This window comes from Ovis aries, chromosome 21 (assembly GCF_016772045.2).
Source record: "Ovis aries strain OAR_USU_Benz2616 breed Rambouillet chromosome 21, ARS-UI_Ramb_v3.0, whole genome shotgun sequence".
In the NCBI taxonomy this organism is placed as follows: Eukaryota; Metazoa; Chordata; class Mammalia; order Artiodactyla; family Bovidae; genus Ovis; species Ovis aries.
In genome coordinates this window covers 35738796-35760408 of record NC_056074.1, presented here as the reverse complement: position 1 = coordinate 35760408, position 21613 = coordinate 35738796, and the positions used below count along the sequence as shown (strand labels likewise).

The 21613-nt window shown below is 42.8% G+C and overlaps 1 long non-coding RNA gene across 1 annotated transcript; it reads left to right on the top strand.

Moving 5' to 3' along the window:
- The first annotated feature begins 635 nt into the window (after nucleotides 1-635).
- Nucleotides 636-20253, top strand: LOC105604093 (uncharacterized). Its single transcript, XR_006057530.2, has 5 exons — nucleotides 636-915; nucleotides 1651-1814; nucleotides 8976-9238; nucleotides 10510-10851; nucleotides 18040-20253. It is a non-coding gene; the product is annotated as an uncharacterized LOC105604093 (long non-coding RNA).
- The last annotated feature ends 1360 nt before the right edge of the window (nucleotides 20254-21613 follow it).

Sequence of the window (21613 nt, the reverse complement as noted above, 5' to 3'; positions counted from 1 at the left end):
GGAGTTCTCTTTATTATGGAGCTTCCTCACTGTGGGTGGGGTTGTATCAGTGGCTTGTCAAGGTTTCCTGGTTAGGGAGGCTTGTGTTGGAGTTCTGGTGGGTGGAGCTGGGTTTCTTCTCTCTGGAGTGCATTGGAGTGACCAGTAATGGGTTATGAGACATCAAAGGTTTTGGGATAATTTTGAGCTGCCTGTATATTGAAGCTCAGGAATGTGTTCCTGTGTTGCTGGAGAATTTGAGTGGTATGTCTTGTTTTGGAACTTGTTGGCCCTTGGGTGGAGCTTGGTTTTGGTGTAGGTATGAAGGCATTTGATGAGCTCCTATTGCTTAATGTTCCCTGAATTCAAGAGTTCTGTAATGTTTTCAGGCTTTGGATTTAAGCCTCCTGCTTCTGGTTTTCAGTTTTATTTTTACAGTAGCCTCTAGACTTCTCCATCTATACAGCACCAATGATAAAACATCTAGGTTAAAGATGAAAAGTTTCTCCACATGGAGGGACACTCAGAGAGGTTCACTGAGTTACAAGGAGAAGAGAAGATGGAGAGGGTAGTTAGAGGTAACTGGAATGAGATGCGGTGAGATCAAAAGAAGAGAGAGCAAGCTAGCCAGTAGTCACTTCCTTATGTGCACTCTATAGTCTGGACCGCTCAGAGGTATTTACAGAGTTATACGGGGAAGAGAAGAGGGAGGAAGTAGACAGAGGTGACCAGGAGGATAAGAGAGAGGAATGAGAAGGAGAGAGACAAATCCTGCCAGTAACCAGTTCCTTAGGTGTTCTCCACCGTCTGGAACACACAGCGATTCACAGAGTTGGATAGAGAAGAGATGGGGGAGAAAAGAGACAGAGGCCACCTGGTGGAGAAAAAGGAGAGTCCAAAGGAGGAGAGAGTGGTCATGCCAGTAAACTCGCTCAGGTAAACTTGGGTAGTGAAGTTTGGGTTTTTAAATGTACAAAATTGACAACAAAAACCTAAGAGGAAAGATTAAAAATCTAGAGTAGATGTTTGATTTTCAAAAATACAATATTAAAGAAAAGAAGCAGAAGGAAAAAGGAAGAAAGAAATAAATAACAAGAATTATTAAAAAAACAAACAACAACAACAACAACAACAACAAAACCACCAACAACCATCCAAAGACTATATATGGTGTTTGCCTTAAAAAAAAAAAGACTTTTTTTTTTAGTAGGTTATAGAAATAAAAATTAGAGGAGAAATAGAAGACTCAACAATTTAAAAAAAAGTTAGAAAAAAAAAGAAAAAGAAAAAAGGAATGATTTTAAAAATAGTAAAAATATTCTGGCCCTTCTCTGATGTTGTGGGCCATGTGGGATCACTTCCAAGGTGGTTCCCTTTGTTTAACTTCTTCTGTTTGCTGGCTTTTTAGGTTCACTAGTTCAGTCACGCTGTGGGGAGGGGGGATGCTACAAACAAATAGCACTGTCGTGTGCACACAGTGTCTCAGCCCCGCTTGACCTGTCCCTTCTCGCGGCGCACAAACTGCTCTGGCTCTACGATGCTCAGCCGGGAACCGTCTGGGGCCGGCCCTAGGCTGCGTGCACTTCCCCGGTCCAAGCCGCTCAGGTTCGGCGCTCAGGCAGCCCTCAGAGGCACAGATTCGGCTGGGACTGTGCTTTGTGCCCTTCCCAGGTCCGAGTAGCTCAGGAGTTTGGCGAGCACGATTGCCGCGGCTTGTCACCTTTTCTGCCGCTGCTGCTCAGCTTTCTGGGTGGACCACTGGCGCCCCCCGTGAGGCAAATTGTGACTGTCCAGCACCCCCAGAAGTCTTAGGAAAGGAGCCTGCTTGTCGTTAGGTAAGTAAAGTCTCTCCAGGTCTGCAATTGCCCCTTTCCAGTCCTTACGGCTCTGGCTGCCTGTCCCCGGCGGGGGATGGTCTGCAGCCGGCTTTTTCCGTTCCATCCTTTGTTCTGTGCTCGGTCCTGGCAGTGTCTTATGTTCGAGCTTTTCGTGCTGTAGCTATCCCACAGTCTGGTTTGCTAGCCCAAGTTAGATCATTCTGGTTGCGCCTGGGGCGTTCCTGCCCGATTCTTACAAAGCACTGCAGCCCGCGCCTCCTGCGCGTCCCTGCCCTGCCCCCACTTCCCAATGGCGGATGCAGGCATCTGTGCTGCTTTTTTGCTGGGGGAGTTACTGGTGGGCTTGTAATCTCTTGGTTTTAATTATTTCTTTATTTTTCCTTCCTGTTATGTTGCCCTCTGTGTTTCCAAGGCTCGCCACAGAGTCGGCAGGGAGAGTGTTTCCTGGTGTTTGGAAACCTCTCTTCTTAAAATTCCCTTCCTGGGACGGGCTTCCCTTCCCCGGATGGAGCTCTCTCCCCACCTCCTTTGTCTCCTTTTTCGTCTTTTATATTTTTTCCTACCTGTTTTTGAAGACAATGGTCTGCTTTTCTGGTTGCCTGATGTCCTCTGCCAGCCTACAGAAGTTGTTTTGTGGAGTTTGCTCGGCGTTGAAATGTTCTTTTGAGGAATTTGTGAGGGAGAAAGTGGTCTTCCCATCCTATTCCTCCACCATCTTTACAGGTCTCTGGTCCATACCATTTCTGTCCTTTATCGAGCCCATCTTTGCATGAAATGTTCCCTTGGTATCTCTAATTTTCTTAAAGAGATGTCTAGTCTTTCCCATTCTGTTGTTTTCCTCTATTTCTTTCCATTGATCGCTGAAGAAGGCTTTCTTATCTCTTGCTATTCTTAGGAACTCTGCATTCAGATCCTTATATCTTTCCTTTTCTCTTTTTCTTTTGGCTTCTCTTCTTTTCACAGCTGTTTGTAAGGCCTCCCCAGACAGCCATTTTGTTTTTTTGCATTTATTTTCCATGGGGATGGTCTTGATCCCTGTCTCCTGTACAATGTCATGAACCTCATTTCATAGTTCATCAGGCACTCTATCTATCAGATCTAGGCTCTTAAATCTATTTCTCACTTCCACTGTAAAATCACAAGGGATTTGATTTAGGTCATACATGAATGGCTTAGCGGTTTTCCCTATTTTCTTCAATTTGAGTCTGAATTTAGTAATAAGGAGTTCATGATCTGAGCCACAGTCAGTTCTTGGTCTTGTTTTTGTTGACTGTATAGAGCTTCTCCATCTTTGACTGCAAAGAATATAATCAATCTGATTTCAGTGTTAACCATCTGGTGATGTCCATGTGTAGAGTCTTCTCTTGTGTTGTTGGAAGAGGGTGTTTGCTATGAGCAGTGCATTTTCTTGGCAAAACTCTATTAGTCTTTGCCCTGATTCATTCCGTATTCCAAGGCCAAATTTGCCTGTTACTCCAGGTGTTTCTTGACTTCCTACTTTTGCATTCCAGTCCCCTATAATGAAAAGGACATCTTTTTTGGGTGTTAGTTCTAAAAGGTCTTGTGGGTCTTCATAAAACCGGTCAGCTTCAGCCTCTTTAGCATTACTGGTTGGGGCATAGACTTGGACAACTGCGATATTGAATGGTTTGCCTTGGAGACGAACAGAGATCATTCTGTCGTTTTAGAGACTGCATCCAAGTACTGCATAGTCAGTTAAGCAGATGGAAATGTTTTCTGGGATTCCCTTGTTTTCTCTATGATCCAATGGATGTTGAAATTTGATCTCAGGTTCCTCAAACCAGTTTGTACATCTCGAAGAGCTCATTTCATGTAGCACTGAAGCTTAATTTGAAGGATTTTGAGCATTACTTGGTTAGCAAGTGAGATGAGAGCAATTGCATGATAGGTTGAACTTTCTTTGGAATTGCCTTTCATTTGGATTGGAATGAAAACTGACCTTTTCCAGCACTGTGGCCACTGCTGAGTTTTCCAAATTTGCTGACATATTGAATGCATTACTTTTACAGCCTCATTCTTTAGGATTTTTAAATAGCTCAGCTGGAATTCCATCACCTCTCCTATCATTGTTTGTAGTGATGCTTCCTAAGGCCCACTTGACTTCATACTCCAGTATATTTGGCTTTACATGAGTGACCCAAGCATCATCCTTATCCCAGTCATAATGACCATTTTTGTACAGTTCTGTGCATTCTTGCTACCTCTTCTTAATCTCATCTGCTTCTGTTATGTCTATGACTTTTCTGTCCTTTATTGTGCCCATTCTTGCATTAAGTGTTCCTCTGGTAGGTCCAATTTTCCTGAAGCGATCTATATTCTTTACAATTCTATTATTTTCCTCTTATTTTTGCCGTGTGCACTTATGAAGCCTTTCTTATCTCTCCTTGCTATTCACTGGAAGTCTGCATTCCATTGAGTATATCTTTCCCTTTCTCCTTTACCTTTTACTTCTCTTATTTTCTCAGCTGTTTTTAAGGCCTCCTCAGGCAACCCCTTTTCCTTCTCTCATTTGTTTTTCCTGGGGATGATTGTGGTAACCACCTCCCGTGTAGTGTAACAAACCTCCATCCTAGTTCTTCAGGCTTCCAGACCTAATCCCTTGAATCTATTTTTCATCTCCACTATAAAATCATAAGGGATTTGATTTAGGTCACGGCTGAATGTTCTATTGGTTTTCCTTACTTACTTCAATTTAAGCCTGAATACTTCTTGCTTCTGCATAAGCATTGGTGCCAGATGACCACCCACCACTCCCAGTGGGTGTGGAGCAAAAACACACAATTTGAGGACTGTTACCTGGGTTTGTGCTTGCCCTTTCATGTACTTGGCTGTGTGAGCTTGATAAAGTCCCTTAACCTCAGTTTTCTCATCTGGAAAATGGGCATCATGATGATAGTTCCACCTTTTAGATTGCATGTGTGCCTGCTAAGAACAAGTGGCCCCAAGAGGGCTTTCTGGGTTCCTGAGTCTGGAACAAATATGAATTATTCTGCCACCTGGGGAGAAGGAAATCTTCTATTTAGAGGTTACGGCTGCCATCCCCAAGGCTAAATACTGATTCAAGCCAAATGACATCTATCTCTGAACCATGACACAGAACTCTGACTGAGCTGATGCTTCTGTTTTCTGGGCTCCCACAAGAGCTAATGATTACTTGCTCAGATTACTCCCATCCTCAACCTTACCAGTCAGCCTTTCTTTGTTAACTACTTCTAGTCTGAAATCACACTGCAAGGCGAGTTGTAAGGCTTTTGGTCTCTTTTCCCTTTCCCACATCTCCAGCATAGGAACAAGTAGCTGTGATGGCTTCTTTTCATAGCAACAGGCATAGTCCAATCTCAGCCTGTTAAATGAAAGTGTCCCCATGAAAGGTTGTTGAACCACGATGCTAGGATTCTTGGCTCCGAAGGAGAAGAATTCAATCTGGGGCCAGAGACGAGGCTTGATGGCTCAGAGCTTTTGTGTAATAAAAAGTTTTATTAAAGCATAAAGGAGATAGAGAAAGCTTCTGACATAGGCATCAGAAGGGGGCATAAAGAGTGCCCGCCTGCTAGTCTTCAGCTGGTTGTTATATAGTCACTAGCAGTCTGTTAATAAAAGAAAAGAATGTCTTAAAACTCAGAATGGCACCAGGCCCCTCACCCATAAGATGCATTCTGTGATAATCTTGGCACCAAATGGTTCATCTTGGCCCATAAAATGATTAACTTGAATCTTGAAGAAGGGCAGATCACCATACAAATAGTTTCATTTACATAGATTAGAGGAACAATATCTGAGTATAACATACTTGTTTGTCAAGTAGGTTCTGAGCCAAAAGGCAGAACTAACAGAGTTTGGAACAAATGCATAGTACATTAGCATAGCTTAAGATAAACATTTCCATAAGAAAAAGGCATTGGTTATCTCTAGGTTTGAGAATAGTTAAATTCAGGTGAAATTAGGTGTCATTATGGCAACAGAGTATTTTAAGAGAAACCCCCTTTTAAATTTGTATAGAGAAGGAAAAAATACGGCTAGTTTGTTTCCTCCTGCTGCTTAAGAGAGACAAAAATGTCTGACACTTGCAGGCTATTTCCTCCATTTGGAGACCCCTGGCCTTCCTGCCTGTTACCCTCTCACCCATTTGTCCCCCCATGTTTAAATTACCTACCGTTGCCTTAGAAACCTTCCTATGATTGCTGTTTAAGGATGAAATATGTGTGGAGCTGATCTAGTTTTCTTTCCCAAGCATGATTTCAACCATGCAATGAAGTAACCAGACATTTAGTCATCTAAATACCAACAGGAAAGGAGAAAAGCTAACCACCCATCCTACATTTCTAGCTTGCCCCAAAACAACATTAAAGTGATCTGCTGAAATAATATGATACATTGGCATGTACACGCCAGAAGGGACACTTTTTCTGGATTCATTTTCCGCTTAGTGCCAAATGTCTACCACAAGCCTCGCCCTCCAGCAGCTGGTCACCTGCTCTTTGCAGTCTCAGCCAGACCCTGATCCTTTTTAAATTCCTCAGTAAAATCCAGAGAAGAAACTCAGTCAAAGCTCTCTCCTGCAGAAAACAGTTTTTTTGTTTTTTGTTTTTTTTAGAAAACAATGTTTGGTAACACATTCAAAATTTTGTGCTCCTTGCCTTGGATTCAAGGACCTGTGCCAGAGGATGGGAAGCCTCCCCTTCCACTTAAATCTTTCTCCACTCCAACCAGGACCAGAGCCTTCAGTGGACTCTGTATCCTCATTCATACTGTTCAGTTGCTAATTCACGTCTGACTCTTTGTGATACATGTTCGGCAACAAAGCAGGCTTCCTTGTCTTTCACTATTTCGTGGAGTTTCTTCAAAGTCATGTCCTTTGAGTCGTTGATGCCATCTCACAATCTCATTCTTTTATTCCCTCTCCTTCTGCCCACAATCTTTCCCAGGATCAGGGTCTCTTCCAATGAGCTGGGTCTTCACATCATTGGCCTAAGTGTTGGAGCTTCATCTTCAGCATCAGTTCTTCCATTGACTATTGCTCTACCACTTCCAAAACAAAAACTCATGTTTCCAAACACCTAACAATATTGACCACTGATAAAGTTTAGTAGAACAGGGATCTTGTCCTCTGGGAAATCCCAGCACTGCCACCCTGCCTTTCTCTTACCATTTTCTCCACCTGGCATAGAATTGCTTCCCTAGAACTTCTACAGCTTCAAATGGCCTGCTGACCCAAAATTGTCAGTTATCCAGGAATTCTTCCTTCCTCCTTCCTTAAAGACTTCTGCCTGATCCCTGATTGTCCTCTGTACATCAGTTCAGTTCAGTCTCTCAGTCATGTCCAACTCTTTGCTATATCATGGGGTGCAGCATGCCATGCTTCCCTGTCCATCACCAACTCCCAGAGCTTGCTCAAACTCATGTTCATCAAGTTGATGATGACACCCAACAATATTGCCTTCATCTTCCCCTTTGCCTCCTGCCTTTAATTTTTCCCAGCATCGGGGTCTTTTATAATGAGTTAGTTCTACACATCAATTGCCCAAAGTAATGGTGGTTGGTTAAGCTCAGTCGTGTCCGTGTTTGAGACCCCATGAATCCCAGCACTCCAGGCCTCCCTGTCCATCACCAGCTTCCGGAGTTCACTCAGACTCACGTCCATCGAGTCAGTAATGCCATCCAGCCATCTCATTCTCTGTCGTCCCATTCTTCTCCTGCCCCCAATCCCTCCCAGTATCAGAGTCTTTTCCAATGAATCAACTCTTCACATGAGGTGGCCAAAGTACTGGAGCTTCAGCTTTAGCATCATTCGTTCCAAAGAAATCCCAGGGCTGATCTCCTTCAGAATGGACTGGTTGGATCTTCTTGCAGTCCAAGGGACTCTCAAGAGTCTTCTCCAATACCACAGTTCAAAAGCATCACTTCTTTGGCACTCAGCCTTCTTCACAGTCCAAGTCTCACATCCATACATGACAACTGGAAAAACCATAGCCTTGACTAGACGGACCTTAGTCGGCAAATATACCTACTTCTGCTTTATTGACCATGCAAAAGCCTTTGACAGTATGGATCACAACAAACTGTGGAAAACTTACTGACATTGGAATACCAGACCATCTTACCTGCCTTCTGAGAAATCTGTATGCCGGTTAAGAAGCAACAGTTAGAACTGAACATGGAACAGCAGACTGGTTCCAAATCAGGACATGAGTAATTAAAGGCTGTATATTGTCACCCTGCTTATTTAAATTATATGCTGAGTACATCATGTGAAATGCCCAACTGGATTAAGCACAAGCTGGAATCATGGTTATTGGGAGAAATATCAATAACCTCAGATATACAGATGATATCACCCTCATGGCAGAAAGTGAAGAGATACTAAAGAGCCTCTTGATGAAAGTGAAAGAAGAGAGTGAAACATCTGGCTTAAACTCCACATTCAGAAAATGAAGATCATGGCATTTGGTCCCATCGCTTCATGGTAAATAGACGGGGAAATAGTGGAAACAGTGAGAGACTTTATTTTGGGGGGCTCCAAAATCATGGCAGATGATGACTTTAGCCATGAAATTAAAAGATGCTTGCTTGTTTGAAGAAAATGTATGAGAAGCCTAGCATCATTTTTAAAAGCAGAGACATTGCTTTGCTGAAAAAGTTCAGTATAATCAAAGCTATGATTTTTCCAGTTGTCATGTATGGATGTGACAGCTGGGACATAAAGAATGGTGAGTAATGAAGAATTGAAGGTTCTGAACTGTGGTGTTGGACAAGACTCTTGAGAGTCCCTTGGACTACAAGGAGATCTAAGTCCATGTTAAAGGAAATCAATCCTGAATACTCATTGGAAGGACTGATGCTGAAGCTGAAACTCCAATATTTGGCCAACTGATATGAAGAACTTATTCATTAGAAAAACCCTATTACTGGGAAAGATTGAAGGCAGGAGGAAAAGAGGATGACAGAGGGTGAGATGGTTGGATGGCATCACCGACTCAATGGCATGTGTTTGAGCAAGATCCAAGAGTTGGTTAAGGACCGAGAAGCCTGGAGTGCTGCAGTCCATGGGGTTGCAAAGAGTGGGCCATGACTGAGCGACTGAACTGAACAGAACATACCCCATAGGAAATGCTAATGGTAATTTTCATGTTTCTCCAGCAAGATGAGGCTCCCCAAAGCCCCAACAAATATCCCTCGTTAGTCTGCACCCATGCACAGGAGTCACTGCCTAGCATTCACAATGCATTCAGAAAGTTCTGATTGCAGGGGTATCTCCATTTTGGTCTACATAGAGGAGCAAAGGACACATTTATCCTCCTGTCTCAAACAACTTGAATGTAGAAGAGATAAATGAAAGAGAAGTTTTTTACATCAAATCTCAGACAGCAGAGAATGGATTCCTGAGACAGGGAGCAAGCAAGGTGAGTTCTACAATTGCCCCAACTCTAGAAATAGAGAAGAAGAACTACTACACAATGGAAAGAACTATAATCACAACTACGTATGTGATCGTTTACAACCTTCCCAACCGTGAGAGGCATGGGAAGCTGAAAACATTCTAGGAATGTAGAGCCTTTCGAGGATAAAAATCATTAGAATAGAACTCATAAAGTGTTTCATTGTTGAGCCAATGCTTGCCGCCAAGTTTTCATATCTTTCGTTGTATACCTAGGAGTGCATTAACTAATATAATTGAAATGTAAGTAGTGGCCTTGATATTAACAACATTAAACTTTGAGTTAATAAATTCTTTCCTTGTTATAGCTCACTACACCTTTGCCCTATAGGAATGTAACTTTATTTAGTGCTTTCTGAGAGTGGTGCCAGACTTTAGAAAGAATAACACTTTTAGGGAAAATAAGTTTTCTGGTTGATGGACCCTTATCAGAAAAGGGTCATAAAATGCTAATAGGCCTCCTGGCCAGAAGATTATGTAAATCACCTAAGACCTGTGTGTACAGATAGGCATACAGAAAGAACGTCTGGTCTCGATAAGGGTCAGGTCTGTTGACCCTGCATGACTTTGTATTTTCCATTATTCTCTATGTACAACTAAGGGTATATAAGTCCCTTTGAAAATAAAGTTGTGGGTCTTGCACCAATGCTTGGCCTCCCCATGTCGTACTTTATTTCTCACTTTATCTCTTTTTCAGGCTAATTCCCTGGAGCGCAGGGGCCCTCTGAGTTCTACCTGCCTGGGCTTCTAAGACCCACTCGAGAAGGTGCCCAAGGTGGGGACACCTTCCACTATTCGAGAGGGCGCCTGCGGCCTATGTGAACAGTGCAAGTCTCTTGTCTGAGGCTTTATTGGCCTTCTGTGTAAACCAAGGAATATCAGCCTCTTTCTCTCCTCTCTCCTCTTAACTGCAAAATTCTTTCTTTATCTCCTTCTATATCTCTAAATAAATAAATTTCACTTGCCTATGCCATCCCCCTGAAGATATCCTGGATCCATCAGGGGCTGGACCCCCGTACTATGTATTTAATGTGATATAGCCTTATTATTTTGTTGGGTTTAGTGAATATATTTATGTTTTACATTTCTCTAATTTTTTATTTTATAAATTGATTCATCAACCATTATACCTAAATTGTGTAAATGCAAAATTATGATTATATGCATATTTCCTTTAGATTTTGAATTTTTATACTTTCTTATCTTCTTTATTCTTGTTTTCTCCATATTTTACAGCCTGGGCCATGTCCGCTCTTATAACCTCATCCGCATCCATATCTGCAGGCAAAAACAGACCGAGAGCTCTGTGGGGAGAAACAAAGAAGAATGAATACAGGGATATGAATGAAGGGACGTGGGCCTTGTTACTTATCATGAATGTTCTGTAGTAGGATCACATTCCTCTGCCTTTCTGTGTACCCACCACTCCCAGATTTGCCATGAACATGGAAGATACTTCAGCTCATGGAATTTGAGTAGAGGTGATATCTCCATTCCAAATGGAAGTATTCTTTTCTGTCCCACTACATGGAATGCAGATGTAATGACAGGAGCTGGAGCAGCCATGTTAGACCAGAGGTAAGTAGCACAAGTGGAGGATGTGACAAGAAAGAAGTGGGCCCTCATCTCTGTCGAGAGACCTGCACTAACATTATATGACAGAGAATTGAAATTGTATTGTATTTAAGATAATGTTATTTAGGGTTTGATTACAGTTGTTGAACCTGTAACCTAATACTCATAATAACTGATCTTTGTATTAGCCTTGTCTTGACATTAGGGTCTGAATGAGATGATATCTACTGACATATACTTAGAAGTGAGCCAAGTGACAGTCCTGCCCTCTGGAAGCTGTGCTCTAGTGTGGGATTTAGAAACTAAAGTGATAACAATGCCACATGGCAGGAGAGCTTCAAGATCCTGTAGGAACCCTGGGGAGGAGAGCCTCAATCAGTCCTGATCTCAGGAGGTTGCTTGAAGCAGGGACAATCCTCTATCTTTCTCCTCATAAATAGGCCATGGTGCCAAGTTTCATGTAAAAGTGATTTATTTCAAATTCCTTCCAGAGTGTTTTCCCTTTTGATCCAGTGCTTAAGATATGTGTTTTAGTCCTGGTTTGGGAAGATTGCAAATGCCCAAATTGCAAATGCCCTGGTTTTGGAAGATTGCAAATGGCCCAACTAAGCTGGTGGGCCACAACTGCTGGGCCTGAGTGCCCTAGAGCCTGTGATCTACATCAAGAGAAGCACAGGATTGAAAAGCCAGTGTACTGAAATTACAGAGTAGCCCCTGCTCGCTGCAAATAGAGAAGTCCAGAGCAGCAATGCTGACCTAGTGCAGCCAAAATTAAACTATGTGTGTGTGTGTATGTGTGTGTGTGTGTGTGTGTGTATAATCTATCTCCCAGAGAATTCTCTCAGGGGAAGCAGGACATGAAAAAGGTTCAGACAGTCTGAGTCTGATATCATGCAAGTCATGGAGAGGAAAGCTACGCCTGTTTTCACAGGGAACTTGGAATATAAGTTGTGCCTCAAACGTGCCCCCACCCAAGGCTAGGGAGCTGGCATTTCACTCTCCCACTAGTGCCTCCCTCTCATCCTTCAACTAACACCCAGCTGGTGTCTCCAAGCCCTTGTGTTAGATCCTCCAAAGACAAATCAAAGGTGATACTAGAAGCAAAAGATACCAAAGCTCAGGAAAATGCAACCCCAGATAATGTCTGGATTTCTGCACTCAGTCAGCCATCTCCAGCATCATATCTGAAATCCTGCGAGTTGAAAGAAATCCATGGGTCTCTACATGTAAGCATTTTTTAAAACAATTTCAGGGTTTAATTTATATAGGAGTTTAGTTGATTTACAGCATAGTATTAATATTAGTTGTATGGGAAATTAATTCCCTTATACATACACATGTACCCATTGTTTCTTAGATTCTTTTCCCATACAGGATATTACAGACTATTGAGCAGAATTCTTGTGCTGTACAGTAGGTCTTTGTTGATTATCTATTAAATAAAGGTGTATACATATATTAGTCTCAAACTCTCAATTTTTATGTCTCCCACTTTTTCACTTTGGTAACTATAATTATTGTTTTGATGGAGGGATGTATCTAGTCACTTTTTGGATCAGGGTCTGTGCTTGTGAGAGTGCAGTGGCCAGGGAAAGCAAGCCTGAGAGAGACTCATTTGAGATGATGGTAAATGTTGAGAAGGACACGGCCATGCAAAAAGCTGGGAGAAAAACATGCTATATGTGGGAAGTAACCGTGCTAAGGACCAAGGTAACCAAGCCTAATAAATGGCTACCCTTCCACTGCTAACCTTCCTTCCATGCTTGGAACTTGGCCTAGGTCAACCACCTCATGGAGGGTAACCACCATGACCTTATCCCATGCTTCAGTTATGAGTTAGAAGCAATGCAGCATGTCAGCATTCCCAAGAAGGGAGAACCTGGGGCTATCACGAGGCTGAATATGCTCTGGACTCAGGGACATGTACACAAACTGGTTATCACCAGGAGCATCAGGTACCAGGGGCACCACCAATGCCTCTGACTATCTCCATGTACTTGTGCCAGGAGTAGAAACACCAAGGAATTGATAGAGCAAAGAAATAAGTAATCACTCTTCTTTCATCTTGCCCCATGTGATTCCAATGGCCCTTTGACCACACTGCTCTCTGCCCAAAAACTCTTTCCTCTTTTGCTTCTTCAAAGGTGGCTTGTGAATAACACCAACACCTGACTGTGAAGCCTGGTGGCTGGAACTCACAGTCAGCTGGGACCCAGAGATGTCCAGCCTTGTCCTTGTTTCTGTCCTTTTTCTCCAACCAGATTCATAAACCAAAGTCCCTACAAAATATAAGGGTGATTGTAATTCTCTCAAGTCCTTTGAATCTCCAAAGTCTATTTGGGGCATCAAAGAGGGCATACATCCGCTGCATCAGTCTTATTGTGGTCAAGAATATACTCAGGGTCGTGTATAGGCACTCAGGTGATGAATGTTTTCCCCAGCGGTCTTAGCTTGGAAGGCATTCTGGAAGGTTACTCTGATTGCACCCCGGGTGGCATCAGAGGCAAGCAAGGTTAATGGCGAAGAGCTGGACGTCAGGTAGGGATCCTATCAGGTCTACCCCTGGTACATCCCCACCCCATCTCTGTGGTAGAACTGGGAGGGATGAGGATGGCACCTGAGTCGGTAAGGGACAGAATAAGTCCGACAAGGAAGGAAAAACTTTTGGTGTAAAGTCTGTCTACACCCCCATCTAGAGCAGGGAGGGACGCCTCCGGTAAAAAATGGCACTGGTCACTTTTTTCTCTCTTGTAGATGGGAGCTAACAATTCCATCTTCACTCCTTTGAACTGTATCCTGAAAAACTGGGCTTAAACTGATCCCCAGGGCTTAAAGAAGACACACCTGGTCTTCCTATATGATACTACATGGCTGCAGTATCCACTGGAGGACAGTGAATGCTGGCCAGTTGGAGGGTCTATTAAGTACAATACTGTTTTACAATTAGACCGGTTCTGTAAGAAACAAGGGAAAAGTGTTCTTAAAGGACAGATTTCTCACTCAGTCGGCTCCAGATATCTGCCGTAAGCTATTAAAACGGGCGTATGGACCAAATCAGTCTTTAGATACTCTGTTACAACTGGCTCAGACAGTCTATTATGGTAGGGAATATGAGGAAAAGAAAGAAAGGCAAAAAAAGACAAAGGAAAAGGCAGAAGCCTTTGCAATGGCTGTGAAAAACTCTCTTAAACAGCCTGAGAAAGATGTCCAGAGGAACCCAGGTGAAAAGGGATGGGCTTGCTATTACTGTGGAAAGGAGGGGCACCTCAAGTGGGATTGCCCTCAGGCATCTAAGCCATCCCCAGCTCCATGTCCAGTCTGAAAGGACCACACTGGAAGAGAGACTGCCCCCTGAGGCATAGGTCTCCGGGATCAGACTCTCAAGACAATCAGGACTGAAGGTGCCTGGGGGTCCCCAAACAAGCTCCCATCCTAATTACACCTGAGGAACTCCTAGTATTAATAATTGTGGGGGCCAATCCGTTGATTTCCTTTTAGATACTGGGGCAACTTACTTTGTGCTTACTGAAACCCCTGGTCCACTTTCTTCCCAATCCACTTCCATAATGGGACTGTCTGGACGAACCAAAAGGTATTGTTTCAATTATTCTTTATCTTGAGACTGGGATTCTGTGCTGTTTTCACACAAGTTTCTGATTGCGCCAGAATCTCCCTCACCCATTTTGGAGAGGGATATACTGAGCAAAGTCCATGCCTCTGTTTTCATGAATATGGAGCCCTCCCTTTCTCTCCCTTTAATTGAACAAAATATAAACCCTAGAGTATGGGCTGATGGAAAAATCTGTGGGTCGAGCACAAAATGCTATTCCTGTAGTTGTCAAGCTCAAAGACCAACACTTATTTCCACATAAGAAGCAGTATCCACTGAAACCTGAGGTTAAGAAAGGGTTAAAACCCATCATCAAAAATTTAAAGGAGCAGGGACTATTAATTCCCTGTAACTGTCCTTGCAACACTCAATCTGGGTATAAAGAAATCAAATGGTAAATGAAGACTAGTTCAAGATTGACGTATGATAAATGAGGCTGTAGTTCCTTTACATCCTGTGGTGCCTAGTCTTATACTATATTGTCTGAGTTCCTGAACGAGCCAAATATTTCTCAGCAATTGATTTGAAAGATACCTTCTATTCAGTGCCTTTGGCAGAAGAAAGTCAATTTCTATTTGCGTTTGAAGAGCCTACGAAGCCAGCTTCTCAGTTAATAGCTCTGAAGCGGTGGTGTTACAATATGTAGATGATATTTTGCTCTGCGGTGAGACAGAGGAAGCTTGTTCCCAAGCTTCAGAAGATTTCTTAAAGTTTCTGGCAGGCTGTGGTTACAAGGCATCAAGAGAAAAGGCTCAGCTTTGTCAACAATCGGTTAGATATCTGGGCTTAATCATATCAGAAGGGACTAGGGCCATAGGCCTTGAGAGAATTAAGCCTATACTAAATCATCTCCTACCTATGACTTTAAGACAATTGAGAGGATTTTGGGGAGTCACAGTTTACTGTTGCATTTGGATTCCAGGTTATGGGGAACATGCCCGGCCTTTATATAGACTTATAGCTGAAACTGAGCAGGCCCAAACTGACAAATTGGTTTGGTCTCCAGAAACTGAAAAGGCTTTTAAGGTTCTTCAGACTGCTCTCCTGCAACCCCCAGCTCTGAGCTTGCCCACGTGGTCAGAATTTAATTTGTTTGTCACTGAAAGAAAAGGTATGGCCTTGGGAGTTTTGACACAACCCTGAGGGCCTCACCAGCAACCTATTGCCTATCTAAGCAGAGAATTAGATGTAATTTCACTTGTGTGGCCCCACTGCCTAAGAGTAATTGGGGCAGTGGCTTTATTAGCACCTGAAGCTTTAAAAATTATTAATGGATGAAACCTTACTGTATTGACTTCTCATGATGTGAGTGGAATCTTAAATTCTAAGGTTAATATTTGGATGACAGACTTCTTAAATATCAGTCATTGTTGTTAGAAAGACCTGTAACTAAGCTTAAAGTTGGTGGAAATTTAAATCCTGCCACTTTCCTTCCTGAGAAGGAAAATGAAACACCTGATCACGATTGTTCTCAATTCCTAACTTTAAACAATGCAGCTTGGGAACATCTAATGGATACCCCATTAGACAATCCTGACATGGAAATATTTACAGATGGCCGTTCTCTCGTTCGGGATGGAAAGCATAAAGCAGGTTACACTGTGGTGACTGCAAAACAGGTTTTGGAAGCAAAATCTCTCCCCCAGGGAACCAGTGCTCAGTTGGCAGAGCTTGTGGCTCTGACCTGAGCTCTAGAGTTAAGGAAAGGGCAGCGGGTAAATATCTACACGGATTCTAAGTATGCTTATTTGACTTTACATGCTCATGCTGCAATATGAAAAGAACAACAGCAACAGGAGAACCTATTAAGCTTTTCAGAGAGATTGAGAGACTTTTAACTGCTGTATATTGTCCTAAAGAAGTAGCTGTTATGCATTGCAAGGGGCACAGCAGGGATGGGAGTAAAGTAGCTGAAGGTAATCAGCTGGCTGACTGTCAAGACAGAAAAGCAGCACTTTATGAAACACCTGAAGTGTAGATGTCTTTGATGTGGACAGGTCCTGTGGAACAGGAAACACCACAATATACTGAGGAAGAATTAGAAAGATATGAGAAACGAGGAGCAAAGATTACTGATAAAGAATGGTTACAGTCCGAGGGTGGACGATTAACAATTGCTGAAAATGCTCAGTGGAAAATTTATACATCAGAGTTTTTCATTTGGGTGCAGAGAGTACTTACCAAATGGCTTCTCGTTTATTTGAAGGTAAAAATGTAATGAAAACTTTAAAGAATATTATCAAAAGGTGTGAAGTTTGTCAGAAAAATAACCCAAAGACTGAAAAGCTAGCAAAATCTGGATTACAACAAAGTGGGAAGTATCCTGGAGAGGACTGGGAAATTGATTTTACTCATATGCTAAAAGCTAATGGATACTCTTGCTTACAAGTTTGGGTAGATACTTTTACTGGATGGATTGAGGCTTTCCCCTGTCATAGTGAACAGGGTAAGGAGGTTATAAAGATTTTAATCCATGAAATTATCCCCAGGTTTGGGCTGCCACGGAGCCTTCAGAGTGACAATGGCTCCGCCTTTAAAGCTGCTGTAACTCAGGGGTATCTAAAGCTCTAGGAATAGAATATCACTTACACTGTTCCTGGAGACACCAATCCTCAGGAAAGGTCAAAAAAGCTATGACATTATCAAAAGACATTTGCGCAAATTAACTCAAGAGATGCAGGACAATTGGATTAATGTCCTACCCATAACTTTAATGAGGGCTCGAAATGCCCCCCCAAAAGGAGGGACTGTCCCCCTTTGAATGTATTTATGGAAGGCCTTTCTTATGCACAGAGATTGTTATAGACCCTGAAGCCTTGGAATTAACTAGTTATGTAACTCAGCTCTCAGCTTTTCAACAGGCATTAACAGAACTCCGGGAGATGGCTCCTGACCCTGCCTCTGAGTCAAGCAAGCCTCTATTTGAGCCAGGAACTGAGCTCCTCATAAAAACACTGGGATCTGGGGGCCCATCCCTCGAGTGTAGGGAACAAGGTATAAAAAAGGTTGAGAAGTGCTTGCAAACGAGACTCTCAACCAGGGCTGAACATTCTTGCAAACGAGATGTTCAGCTAAAAAGCCTGTTTGTTCCCATGGGAAAAAAACATTCCTTGCACACAAAGATGTTTCTCTGATTCCTCAAAAGGAACAGACCCAGGGACAAAACGGATTCTAAGTTGATAAAGAAGTTCCCCAAAACAAAGTCTTAGCTGCAATAAATAAGTCAAGGTAAAGGTTATCTCGCCCTGCGCCTGCTCACTGTATAGTCACTAAATCATAGTGCTCGGCAACTTGCCCTGTAGATTGTTGTGCAAAGGATATAAAATAAAGCAACTGCAAAAAGCAAGGAGTTAAAATACAAAGATTCAAACCACTCTGCAGTGTTGGTGTTTCATTCCTTCGCCAGCACTCGAGCCCCTCTGGGAAGGCCCTTACCAGGTTATTCTTTCTTCTCCCACAGCTGTCAAAGTGCCAGGAATTGATTCGTGGGTACATCACACTCAAGAGGTGGCACCCTGACCAAAACTAAGTGACATCTTTTTATGTCTTTACTTTCTATGCTCTGACTTTGTACTTTTCAGATGGGCCTGATAACCTATGTGAGCTTACTTCTGCTGACTCCAAATATCCTGAGTCTGCCATTGGATCCTCAAGACAATGCCTTCCTGTCCTGGGCTCACTCCTATGCTGCATTCCACAATCGGTCTAACCGCTGGGTCTGTGGAACACGCCCCTCTTCATCAGTGGAAGACTTCCATGGTGGACATCTCCACTTCAAAGAAAAGATTTTCTCCAAGTCAGTGAATACCTTCGACGACAATCACATGTGATGCCTTTTCTTCATCTGATGATATCTACCAAACCTAAAATGGACTGGTGCAACACTCTGCACTTTAACTATGGACATAATATGACTTTTAATTTTGATGATACATTGTCTCAGTTCAATGACTATTTTGCTATGCATAAGACAAATAAGTCTGGATCTAATGGTTTTTTACCTGACGTTTATCAAATATGGGATGAGGTTATATGGCTAACTCCTGAAAAAGAATGCTTAATATCTACTGCCCTTATATGCAGGGAACAAACAGAGCCATCTCCAAAAGTTAGCCAACAACATAATTACAATGATTGGAAACAATTGGGATTTTTGCCTCAGGAAATATGCAAGATAATCATTCCCATGTTTTCCAACCCCAGTTCAGGTCCTCCCTTTGTCTGGCCAGGCACTAATTGGGACTGGATATCTCAGCCACACTGGCTTGCTCCAAACGGGACTTATTGGATATGCGGCTCTTACCTATGGGCCTGGCTTCCCCCTGGTTGGATAGGAGGATGACCTTGGGTCTAGCCTTTACTCACGGCATTATATTTTCAGAGCTTCCAGAAAAGCCTGCTAATTTACCCCACCTTAAGACTCAGTGGGCAAGGTCTGTATTTCACTGGTACGATTATTTGGCTGCAGTCTGTGTTCCCTCTTTGGGAACTGCAGATGTTATGCTACGAGTGGATGCTTCGACTAATTTTACTCAACAGGCATTACAAGATTCTCAAAAGGCTATTTCAGCTCTTAATGCTGAACAAGCACAAATTAGAAAGGTGGTTTTACAAAACAGATTGGCTTTAGATATTCTGACAGCTGTGCAAGGAGGAACGTGTGCCATTATCCATAACCAATGCTGTACATATATAACTGACATGAGCACAAATGTTACTCATTTTACTAAACACATGAACAAGATGACTGGGGCCATGGTTACTCCTGAAACCTCAATTGCCTCACTTTGGGAGATGTTAACTAGTTCCCCATGGTGGACAACTATCTTAATTACAATACTTCTGATTGTTTTGTTTGCTCCCTGCATCTGTAACTGTATAACTGGATTTGTTTCTAGCCGCATCAAAGCTTTTAAGTTACAAACAGTTGCTCAAACTCCTGCTACTGCTGCAGCTGTCTCCAACTACTATTTGGGGACCCTGGATCAGATATCCTCCATATGAGGATTAGGAGAATATGTTGCCTCACCAATTTAGGGACAATGCCCCTTCTCACCTCGGAAGCAGTTATGGAACAAGAACGATGCCACTTTTCCCTAGACAACATAATTCTCCTAAAAGAAAAGGGGGGAATGAGAGGGTAACAGGCAGGAAGGCCAGGGGTCTCCAAATGGAGGAAATGGCCTGCAAGTGTCAGACATTTTTATCTCTCTTAAGCAGCAGGAGGAAACAGACTAGTGATATTTTTTCCTTCTCTATACAAATTTAAAAGGAGGTTTGTTTCTCTTAAAATAGTTTGTTGCCATAATGACACCTGATTTCACCTGAAGTTAACTATTCTCAAACCTAGAGATAACCAATGCCTTTTTTTTATGGAAATGTTTATCTTAAGCTATGCTAATATACTATGCATTTACTCCAAACTTTGTCAGTTCTGCCTCTTGGCTCAGAAACTACTTGACAAACCAGTATGTTATCCTCAACTATCGTTCCCCTAATCAATGTAAATGAAACTATTTGAACGATGATTGTCCTTCAAGATTCAAGTTAATCATTTTATGGCCCAGGATGAACCATTTGGTGCCAAGATTATCCCAAAATGCATCTTATGGGTGAGGGGCCTGGTGCCATTCTAAGTTTTGAGACATTCCTTTCTTTCATTAACAGACTGCTAATGACTCTATAACATCCAGCTGAAGACTAGCAGGGGGGTACTCTTTCTGCCCCCTTCTGATGCCTATGTCAGAAGCGTTCTCTATCTCCTTTATACTTAAATAAAACTTTATTACACAAAAGCTCTGAGCCATCAAGCCTCTTCTCTGGCCCCGGATTGAATTCTTCTCCTCTGGGGGCCAAGAACCCCAGCATCTTTGCATGATTCAACAACAACCTTTCACACGCAGGCGACTGGAGTGTACACATGGACCGGTAAGCCTCTCCCTCTGAGGGTCAGCCCAAGTGATGCTCCAGCTACTGTACATGGACACAGGCAGACACACACAAATACATTCTCAGACATACAGTCACACAGACATATACACCACCTTCAATGACACAGACAGACACACAGACACATAGAAACACACAAGCAGACACATATAAACATACACAGGGACACATATAAACATGCATAGCTAGTCAGAGACACACAAGCACTCACAGAGACACATGCAAACACACGTACAAACACATATACAAACAAACACAGAAGCAGATAGATATGCAAACAACTACTGTGTTCATAATCCCTAGACCTTCTGACCAGGGCTCTGACCAGAGTACGGAAAGGATCCAGAGGGGTCTGTGCAGCTGGGAGAGGATTGCACCCACTGCCCTGTGAGGTGTGGAGCACGGTTAGAGGACTCTACAGTGTGGTGAACAGAGATTCAGGGAGAATTTCTCCAGCCTGAACAGAGGTATAAGATGACCAACTGTCCAGGGCTACCGGGGACATAGGAAGATCTCAGTACAGATAAATGTCAGTTTAAAAACACGGAGAGTCCTGAGCAAATGGGAAGATCTGGTCTCCTAAGGGAACGACTACTGAGCAGTGAAGAGAGATTTACTGAAATCTTAAGATGTGAAAGCAACTAATAAAAAAGACACCCCACGTTCATGGGCTCACAATGGGGCAGGGGCTATAACAGAGAATCAGGAAGGTGGGATCCAGGAGTGACCTGAGGACAAGATACATAATTGATAGGATACTGTGTGATACCCTCAGACAAAAGCTGACCTGTCCTTTGGAGTTTCTGTGGGCTAGTCATGTATTTCCTGGCCAGGGTCTCAGGGTCTGAGCTGGTTGTAGGAGCAGTGCTGGCAGACATCCTCTCCAAAAGGAGCCCCTCTCTCCCACCACTATGAGAATCTGCTGCCCTTGTGAATCTCCATCTTCATTCTGCGATCGACCCATTATTTGTTCCCGACACGATACAGCTCTCTGGATGTTTCTCATTCATTATTTTCACAGTTTTCATTCACTCACTAAACAGACAAGCTTTGGGCATCCACTGTGTTTCAGGCACTTTAAGGAGGCATTGAGAATAAAACTTGCCCTCACATCTAAGAAGGCAGATGCACAGGAAATGAGACACACACATAGTGAATTGTGACTTTGGTACATGCTAGACATGAGGAAGTGTCTACAGAGACTGT